Here is a 9,853-nt window from a genome sequence, read left to right on the forward strand (position 1 = left end):
GACAGTACAGTATATTATAGGCAGTAGGGAATGAGCCAGTAGAGAGGGAGAGATTGAAAATAAGCAATAAGAGTAGGGTGACCCAGGGGGCAGTTTGTTGGAGGAGACAATAGAATGGGATTGTTTGAATAGGTAGAGGAGTTAGCCTTGGTGAGGAGTAAGGCCGATTCACCATGACACCAGACAGGAGAAGAAAGTCAAAGAGGCCCCTGAATGAATAGGAGATGAGGAAGATGGGAGAAGAGTGAGTTCACAGCAAATGGCCTCAATTTTTTTCTGTAAAATATGAGGCAAAGTTCTCAAATGAGAGAGTTGGGGGAAGAGGAGCTATGGGAGGTTTGAGGAAGGATAAAAAGTTTGGAAGAGCTGATGAGGAGAGAAGGATAGTGAGCTGATAAGGGAGATATAGTAGGATTGCCTAGCAGCAGGGAGGGCCCAGTTGAGGTTATGTAACATAAATTTGTAGTGGACCCAGTCTGAATGGTTGCTTGATTTTCTCTCCCTTCATTCAGCAGGATGTGTGTTGGAACAAAGTCAGTGAATGGTGGGAGTGATCCAAAGCTGAGGCTTGGCTGATTGTAATCAGCAAGGGGATGCCAGAGAGGAAAACAGTGTAGAGTTGAATTAGTTCACTCAAGTCAAGATGGGAAGAGGAAAGAGTGGTTGTGCAGGGGAGATGGCCTGAGAGAGAATTGATAGGTCAAGAGATTAGAGATCATAGTACAGATGGAGAATAGCGTTTTTTTTAAAGACATATATTGTTTATTTTATTCTTAGTTTACAACACTCAGTTCCACAAGTTTTTGAGTTCCAAATTTTCTCCCCCCTCCCTCCCTCCCCAAGATGGCATGTTATCTGATATAGGTTGAGGGTAGGGTTTTTAGGGAAGGCATAGAAAGAGGTGAAAAGCCAATAGATTATGATCAGATAAAGTGATTTCAGAATTCTTGAATGTGGAGATGGTACATTTGTGCGTGATGGCAAGATCAAGGGTATGAACATCCTTTTTTTTTGGCTCAGCTGAGGTAGAGGAGTAGCTCAAGGGAGGTGAATAGGTTGAGGAACTGAGTGGTTAGGGTATTTGAGGGAGAATCAATATGTATGTTGAAGTCCCCTCATATCAGGGCAGGAAGGAGAGAAAAATTATAAGCCGGGTATTGAGCTCTTTGTGGAAGCAAGGTGAGTGACCTGGGGTCTTTAAATAGCTACCAGGATTTGGATTGAGTGGTAGATAAGAATAATATATGAGTCTCAAAGGAAGAGGGGACCTTCCTTCAAAGTCATTTTTAAAGGAGAAAAATTCTGATTTTCATTATTAAATACATGATACTAAATACAATAATTAATATATAAATAAATAAAATAAAAATAATAAAGTACTAAATAGAGTGACTTCAAAAATGTCTCAGAATTGGATTTCTCAGTCAGCTAACATTTTAATAGCCACGGAATGGAATGTTATCTTTGCTTAACTTACAGATTAGCCCCATATCCCCACTTTCAAGTTATGTACTTATAATATGCATAGTAATTTAAACAGTATGAATATGCAAATGCATAAGCTTTCAGATGTCAACAATTTCTTGAGGCTAAAGTAGCATTTATTTGCCAAAAGAATAAAAATATATTAACTGAAACTGAGTCAGAAAGTGAAGTCAAAGATCTCAAAATATCAGATACATTTGGGTATTCAGAATGAAAGGAACAAATGGGACTGAAAATCTTGTAGTTTACTACACAAAATTGGATAGTTGAGAATTAACAAAAATGGCAGATAAGTGAAACAAAGTATTCATAGAGCTAGAACTATAAAGTTCCTTCATAATCCTTTATTTTATAAATGAAAAAACAGGCCCGAAGAGGTAAAGTGACATGCCTCAGCTTACATGGAGCAAGTGGAAGTACCAAGATTTGAACGTAGGACTTCTGACTTCAGAAATAGCACCCACTCTACGAGGCTGTCTTTTGATTTTAGTTCTTTCAACTTTTACTATTTTAACACCTTGAATATAAATTTTAGTATACAATGTAAGAGGTGCTATGGCATGGTTGATAGAGAGCTTGCCTTGAAGTCAGGTAGACTTAGATTCGAGTCCTGCCTGTGACACACTGTCCTGTGTAACCCTGGGCAAGTCACCTGACCTCTTAGTGCTCTAGGCAGCTCTCAAGTTTATACGTTTCAGAGAAAGTGCCAGCTTGCCTTGGTAGTTTCCTTATCTGGAAGTTCCATCAATCAGTGAAATCACAGTTCCAATCTATACTTATTCCTACAAGATAGAAAAATCTTTGCATCACAAAGAAATGTAAGGACATTTACTATACATTGGTGTTTTTTTTTTTCTTTTTGTCTTTTAGAGTGCACAAAGTATCTCAAGTTGATTTATTCCTATTACAATACCTTCATGGACCTGGTCATGAACCTGGTCAACTATATTATAAAAGTGGTTCTCAAAGGATGTGCCTCAAGTTATGGCCAAGCTGCTGCATTAATTGTGAATATTATGGTGGGCTTTTTTTGTTTTTTGTTTTTGTTAGAATTGTGATTTTATTATTTTAGGGAGCTCTTGGTGAATAGTATCTTCTACCAAAGATGATTAGCATCTTTTCTGCAACTTAGCGTTTTAGAGAATTGCCTGGGTTACTCTCTAGGTTAAGTTAACCTTTCCAGGGTCACACAGCAGCCATTATGTGTCACAGGGAAGATTGGAATCCAGGGTTCTTGAGTCTGAGGCTGTTCTCTGTCTGCTATGCCATTATCCATTGATTATTGTCTGACACCTAGGGTGGGAATGTAGGTATGGTATTAGACTTATTAGCAGTGGTTCACTTTACCTCTAAATTGTTCTAAATAGCCAGGCAAAATGTTTGAGAATCACTTAACTACTGAACTGATTTGGACTAAATAGACCAAAAAGACTCTTTCATGCATACTTAGGAGACATAAAGATTATACTTCAGTATTTGAAGTCTTTATGATTTTATTGTTGTGGCTAGTTCTCCACAGACATAGATCTCAACCTCCAACTCAAAAAGATACTTTATGGGGGTTGCTGTGGCCCAACAATTCATTATCTTGTGACCAATGTGGTAATGATCTTATGTAAACTTATCCAGACTGATCTTAGCATAACAGACATGTGGTCTCAGCAGTACCATATGTAAAGCCTTTCCATCTGTCAGATTTGTAAAAGCCTCTGTTGGCATCATCTGCAAAAATTCAGCATCATCTCCATTCCACAATAAGGAATAAAAATAGGAAGTTTGGTGGTTGGTGGAAGCTATTAAAATAGATATCAGAACAGTCATTACCACCAAATAAAATATTGGTGTATTATTTAAGCATTATTTGGCATAAATTACAAATGTCAAAAGTTTATTTAACATGCCATATACAGAATTTGAAATAAACTTTTCACCTGAGGTGTCAGACCCATCGAATTTCTTGGGCCTGTGTTTGGAGGTTACTGAAAATAACCCAACTGAAATCCAGATAGGACTTTTTTTAATTATAATGTGAACAAAATAAAAAAGAACTATATATGAGGGTAAAGAATTCCAGCTATATATCTGAAATGTTTGGGATAAGTTTTGCAACTATCCAGGATCCCACAGGGAATTATCAGCCTAAGTGAGGCAGTGAAAATTCTAAAAGGACTAGAAACAGGGAAGGTCCAGAAATAGTTCTACTGCTAAGTGAGTTGAAGTAAAGAAAAATTAATGCTTAGGCTTAGAAACAAAGTTTTTCTTCATACACATAGCTTAATGGATTTGAGGTTTGCACATAGGTATGCCATAAACTATGAAAAGAGAAAGACAGTAAAAATCTAGTTTCATAGCTGTGCCATAACCATGGACCATATAACAAATATAATTTTGAGTCATTTGTCTTGAATATAAGGGCTTTCAAACTCTTCCAAGTTTGATTCTCTGAGTTTGGGGCATTTAGCGTGCCTTTTTCTAAAGCACCTGGCCAGAGGTTGTTTATAACAATACCATACTGGTGAGTCCTATCTGGGAAATCCTTTATAATCAAAAATATTTATAGTCACACTCCAGTTACTTCATTAGACTTAGTTCCAAACATCCTACTTGCTGTAGTTTGTGACTAATCCCAAGGACTGTGGGGAAAAAAGTTAAGCATATTCCAAATAGTTTCCATAGAATGATTAGTAGAGGCAGTAATAAAGTACTAGATAGATGACCTATGAAAAAGATTATTTTAAAATGGAATGGGTCTTTATTATAGTGCTGTTTAAGTTTGAATGCTAGTTTCGTTATAGCAATATTTTTAAAGGTTATTTCCATAATCTTGTCTAAATAACTAAGGCTCTTAGCTTACATAGAACCAATTCAAACATGGGGGCTTCCCCCAAGTAATGACTCTTTTTGGGGGTGGGTTTTATTTTGCCACCACCCAGAATTTTCTCTGGGAAATCTCAGGATACAACTCACTTCTAGGTCTCTATAGATATGCACAAAAGTGTCTTTAGATTTCATACAAGCAGTCATGGTAACAATGCATATCAGGCACAGGATAGCCTTTATTTCACCGCACAGAAAACAGATAAAAGACTCACTATAGCCCATAAACAATAAAATTTTTACTCTGGTGAATCTGTGAATTCTCACCCTCCCCCAGGGGGCATATATAGTCCTCCAGCCTCCTGGTACCACTTGTGATTTGGAACTTCCTCAGAAAGGAAATACACTTTGGGGTTGCTACAGAGGTAACCCCTCCAACATTCAATTTTGTTCCATTTTTACCCCAGAGACTCCATACGGGCATTTTACCTTATGGAACTATCCTTAGGGTTTGAAAAATAGACTAGGACAACTTTATAACATTCCAGTGAGTCCTACTTTTGCCTCAGGAACCCAAGTAGGCATACAGGCGAATAGTACTTTTCTGAGGGCTTAGCCTCCCTTAGATAGGAAACGAATGTAGGATTACTAGAAAGGTAACATCTTCCTCTCAGTCTTAACACTATCTGAATGTCTCATGATTTTAGTTGAGGGCAAAATTCATGTTGTGGCTTTAGTAAACCCTTAGTTTTAGAAGCTATGTGTGTAACTTGGTTTCTCCATGAGAGACTGGTCTTCCCTGAAACTCCCCTTCGTTCTGTAGCAGGCTAGATTTCAGAATTTGAGGTTCAAGAACTCTCATTTGCATGGGGAAGAGCACGAACAACTCCTATGTGGCTCAGTCGGAAGGAAGAGCTATATGCAGCTCAGGGAGGTGGGAGGAGGCCATGTCCTTACATAGGATTCTCTTCCCCCACACTGTCTGGGACCTAGATCTGTTCTTCTCTAGTCTGTGTTTAGCTTTCTCGTGATCTCAGTCATGGGCCAACTTTGCAACTGACTCTTTTTTTCCGGATCCAGTCTGAAGTGGTGATATAGGCTTAGAATCTACCTCCTTCAATAATTCACTTCACAAAAGCACCAAACTTTATTCATGCTTTGTCTATTCAGTTACTGAATTCACAAATATAAATACAAACTATTTTTAGCTTAAATTTTTTGCACAAATGCAAAAAATAAATTAAATGTGGACTTAAAGGTGTCAATCCTAGGTAGTTCCTAACTTGTATTGGAGTTGGGATTTAAAGCTTCATTGATCATCACTTCAATGTTACTCTTATGTCTTCCACAGAATTATTAAATATGATAGATTCGTTAAGTATCTTCTTGATACTAGGTGATAAGGGACTCAGATATGAAAAAGGATACAACCATCACCCTCAGAGAGCTTGTCTGCTAGAAATGGTGATCTAAAGGACAGTTTCCCACACTAATTTACAAAACCCACAGTGATGCCAAATGGAGAGGCAGTGGGGTGTAGTGTATGGAGTGCTGGGCTTGTAGTCGAGAAAACCTAGTTTAAAATACTGCCTCTGCCATTAGTTATATAACCTTTAATGAGTACTTTAGTCCATCTGAACCTCAGCTACAGGTGAGCTGTGATCTTTGTGCATCAGAGGAAGGAATTCCCACGTTGAGGAAATCATATGTTCTTAATATATTGATGTAGCTGAACTATTTATAGTAGTAGGTGTCTATGCCTGGACACACAGTTGCTGTCAAGGGAAGGGAGAGGATAGAAGCTCTGATGCTGGCAGTTAGGCAAAGGATACTTTAGCATCAGGCCCTGTATTTCCAGAGGGGAAGGTCTCTAAAATAATAATATTATAGAGTGAAGTAGCAACTGGATGTTCCTATGTAGGAATTCAAATGGAATATTCTTAAATTGGAAACTGGTTAGAATTGTTTGTTCACATTTGGAAGTTATGATATTTTATTTTGAGAACATAGTTGTTATTGGTGAGAATTAAATACATTTAACTAAAATGTGGTTGAATTTCAAATTTTCTTTTCCAATGACAGAAAGTATACATAAAATCAGCAACCATAAAAAGAAATTGAATAATTAAAAACAATTTCTATGGTGAATAAATCCAATCTCTTACTTTTTTATTCATCTTGTCTTTAGCTGATGATGGAATGGAATCAAAAAGCACCTTTAAAGCACTTACTATGTGGCAATCACCATGTAATCCTTCCCCACAAAGTGCTGGGAAAGTGAATAGAAAAGCAAGGTAGTCCCTGCTTCTGAGGAGCTCACATTCTAATTGGATGAAGCAGCACATAAAAGGGGATTTATTTAGATGGCAAATGGAAAGACCACGTGGTACTTAGGGTTCAGCAAGCAAAGTAGTAGACCACATGGCAAAGCTCTTGGGGAGCAATGATGGCCCCCTGCCCAGAGAGTGTTGGGAAGAGGGTAGTGTAACATCCAGGGGTTAGTATGGAGTGAGGTTCAGGATTGTCTCTGGCAAGATGGGGTGGGATTTGAATCCAGGCATGAACAGACATGCAGTGCCTGGTTTGAATTGGGCTTTGGGGATTAGGTTGGGAAAGGTCATAGGGCCTCATGATTGCTGACAAGGACAGTGGAGGTACTTCTTCCCTCAGCAGCTGCCACTGCTGCTGCTATTTGCTCTGGCATCATCATTGAGCTTTGCATTGCAGGGGGTTCATAGTCTCTATCTGAATAGGCAGAAACATTTAGAGGAGGCATAGTGAACTAAATTGAAGTCAAAGCTAAAATTACAAATGGGCAGCTGGATAGAGTGCTGGGCCTAGAGTCAGGAACACTCATCTTTCAGAGTTCAAATCTGGCCTCAGACCCTTACCAACTGTGTGACCCTTGGTGAGTCACTTAATCCCGTTTGCCTCAGTTTCCTCATCTGTAAAATGAGCTGGAGAAGGAAACGGCAAACCACTCCAGTATCTTTGCCCGGAAAACCCCAAATGGGGTCACGGAGAGTTGGGCATGACTAAAATGACTGAACAACAACAATAAAATTACAGATATGCTCTAATCCTATTTAGGAAAAAGCTAGATCTTTTGATATGAAAGGGCTCTGGGAAAGAAATCTTTTTTTGGTAGAAGAGTCAGCCCTTTTCTCCGAGAACTATTTTTAATTTCTCTCACAAAAGCTAGTGGCGGCTTCTGGCAATGCTCCCATGGGAGCACTGTAGAGGTTTCATAGCCAGCAACTTTCTTGGGTAGGAAGAGACCTGGAAAGCAAGCAGTCATATATATATCCATGGCATATCATTTAGAAGGTTATAGATCAAAATGAAGTATTAAATCAGATGATTCAAATCAAATTTTATTTTATTAAATTTAGCCCAGTGCTCTAGCCTGCCACAAGGCTCTGTGCTTTTAGCAGTGATGTTAGTTGGGAAGCAGGATAGCTTTAAGCATAATGGCCTTGCCCTCTACTAGTTATAATTTTTCAGGATAATGCATATTTATCGCTTCTTATGATGAGTCAACACCCAGGTACAGATAATTTGGTTTATTTTGTTGAAAAATCCAGTGTATGTTTTTGGAGTACTGCATGTGATTCTCAAATTATGGATTGTTGGCCCAACCTACTCCCTCCTAAATCCCCAAGTTCCTGGAGTCCCCATAGAAGGTGTGCAAGACTGGCCCTTTAATAATGGCCAGAAAACATTGCTCTTAGAACCCAGTTGAATAAGATAAACTCTTAGAGAATAAAAATCAGAGCCCATTGCCCACAAACCAGTATACATACAAATGATAGTCTAGCTTTCCCTTTAAATAATAGTACACTTTCTAATAGACTACTTCTTGTCCTCTCGAGGGGGTAGGAGGGATGAAAACCTGAGTTTGGATTGCATGTGATTCCCTGCTTCTAGTAAAATGATTTGCTTGCTTATCTGCCTACCTCACCATCACAATTCTCTCGCCTCAATTTCCTCTTGCTAGAATTGTGTAACCATCTTTTGTCTAAGGTTCATCCAGGTCCTGAAATCAATCCTGTATTGGTACTAAGGAAATCGGGATCCATGAATTCATTGTTCAGGTAGTTTAGCCGTCTTATCATTTCCGCTACTGTTTTTACTCTGACATTCTATGCTGATTCTAACAACTGTAATCTTCACTTGCCCATTTTAAGTAATCCAGTCTCCTGTCATGTACCCTAGTATTTGGACCTGTTATTATTTTAAGTACTATTTCTCTAACTTGGAACCTTTGTAGGGAAAGGCAAGTTTCTAATTTTAGAAAATAAAAAAAATTGACACTGTTAATTCATAAATTCTTTTGTCTTTGGCACTGAAAGTTCATAAAATTTATCTTCTTGTTTATCTCCTTATTTCTAGCCATCAGGGAATAATTCCCAGCATATGATTCTTGCAAAGTGTAGCAGATGTTTTGTGAATTTATATGTTAACGTATCAATGAATAATCTGAATCTAGATTTCCGGTAATGTTTGAGAGTTGGTGAAAATCATTATATAGTCAAAATTTTGTTAAGGAAGCAGTTAGTGAAAATTACAATGATAGAGGAATTGAGTTTTGATGAGATTCTAATTTTAACTTTTTATTATTTATTCTTATTTCAAGTGCATGTGGCATGTATGCTGAATTTCATATTATTTATCTTGTGTGGGTTTCTTGATGTGTGTGTAATGTTAAATTGGGATCTCAGGTATTGAATAATTTGTACATTTGCAACCACATTGTATTCTTTTTTTAATAAATTTATTTTTTATTTTTAGTTTACAACATTCAGTTCTACAAGTTTTTGGGTTCCAAATTTTCTCTCCCTCCCTCTCCTCTCCCCTCCCCCCAAGACAGCATGTAATCCAATGTAGGTTCTACATATACCTTCAAATTGAACTTATTTACATAATAGTCCAGTCACAAAGAAGAATTATAACCAATGGAATGAATCATGAGAAAGGAGAAATGAAACCAAAAAAGAAGGATAAAAAGAGAGCAAATAGTTAGCCTCAATCTGCGTCCAGACTCCATAATTCTTTCTCTGGATGTGCACAGCTGTTTCCATCACGAGTGTTTTGAAGCAATCTTTAAACCTTGCATTGATGAGAGGAGTCTAGTCTATCAAAGTTAGTCTTTACAGACACCGTGTGTTTGCAGTCCTGTATAATGGTCTCCTGGTTCTGCTCCCCTCACTCAGCATCAGTTCATGTAAGTCTTTACAGGTTATAATGAAGTCCATCTGTTCCTCATTTCTTATTGCACGATGGAATTCCATTACATTCATATACCACAATTTGTTTAGCCATTCCCCAATTGATGGGCATCCCCTTGATTTCCAATTCTTTGCCACCACAAAAAGAGCTGCTATAAATATTTTTGTACATACCAGTCCATTTTCCACTTATACAATCTCTTTGGGATATAGCCCTAGAAGTACCCATTGTATTCTTGAGCAACTTTTTTTTTTTCGAACCAGCATAATTCTTTTCTTCCCTGTTCTCTCTTCCTTGCTGGTACCTCTTGTCTTAGAAAGAA

This window comes from Trichosurus vulpecula, chromosome 2, assembly GCF_011100635.1.
Source record: "Trichosurus vulpecula isolate mTriVul1 chromosome 2, mTriVul1.pri, whole genome shotgun sequence".
NCBI lineage: Eukaryota > Metazoa > Chordata > Mammalia > Diprotodontia > Phalangeridae > Trichosurus > Trichosurus vulpecula.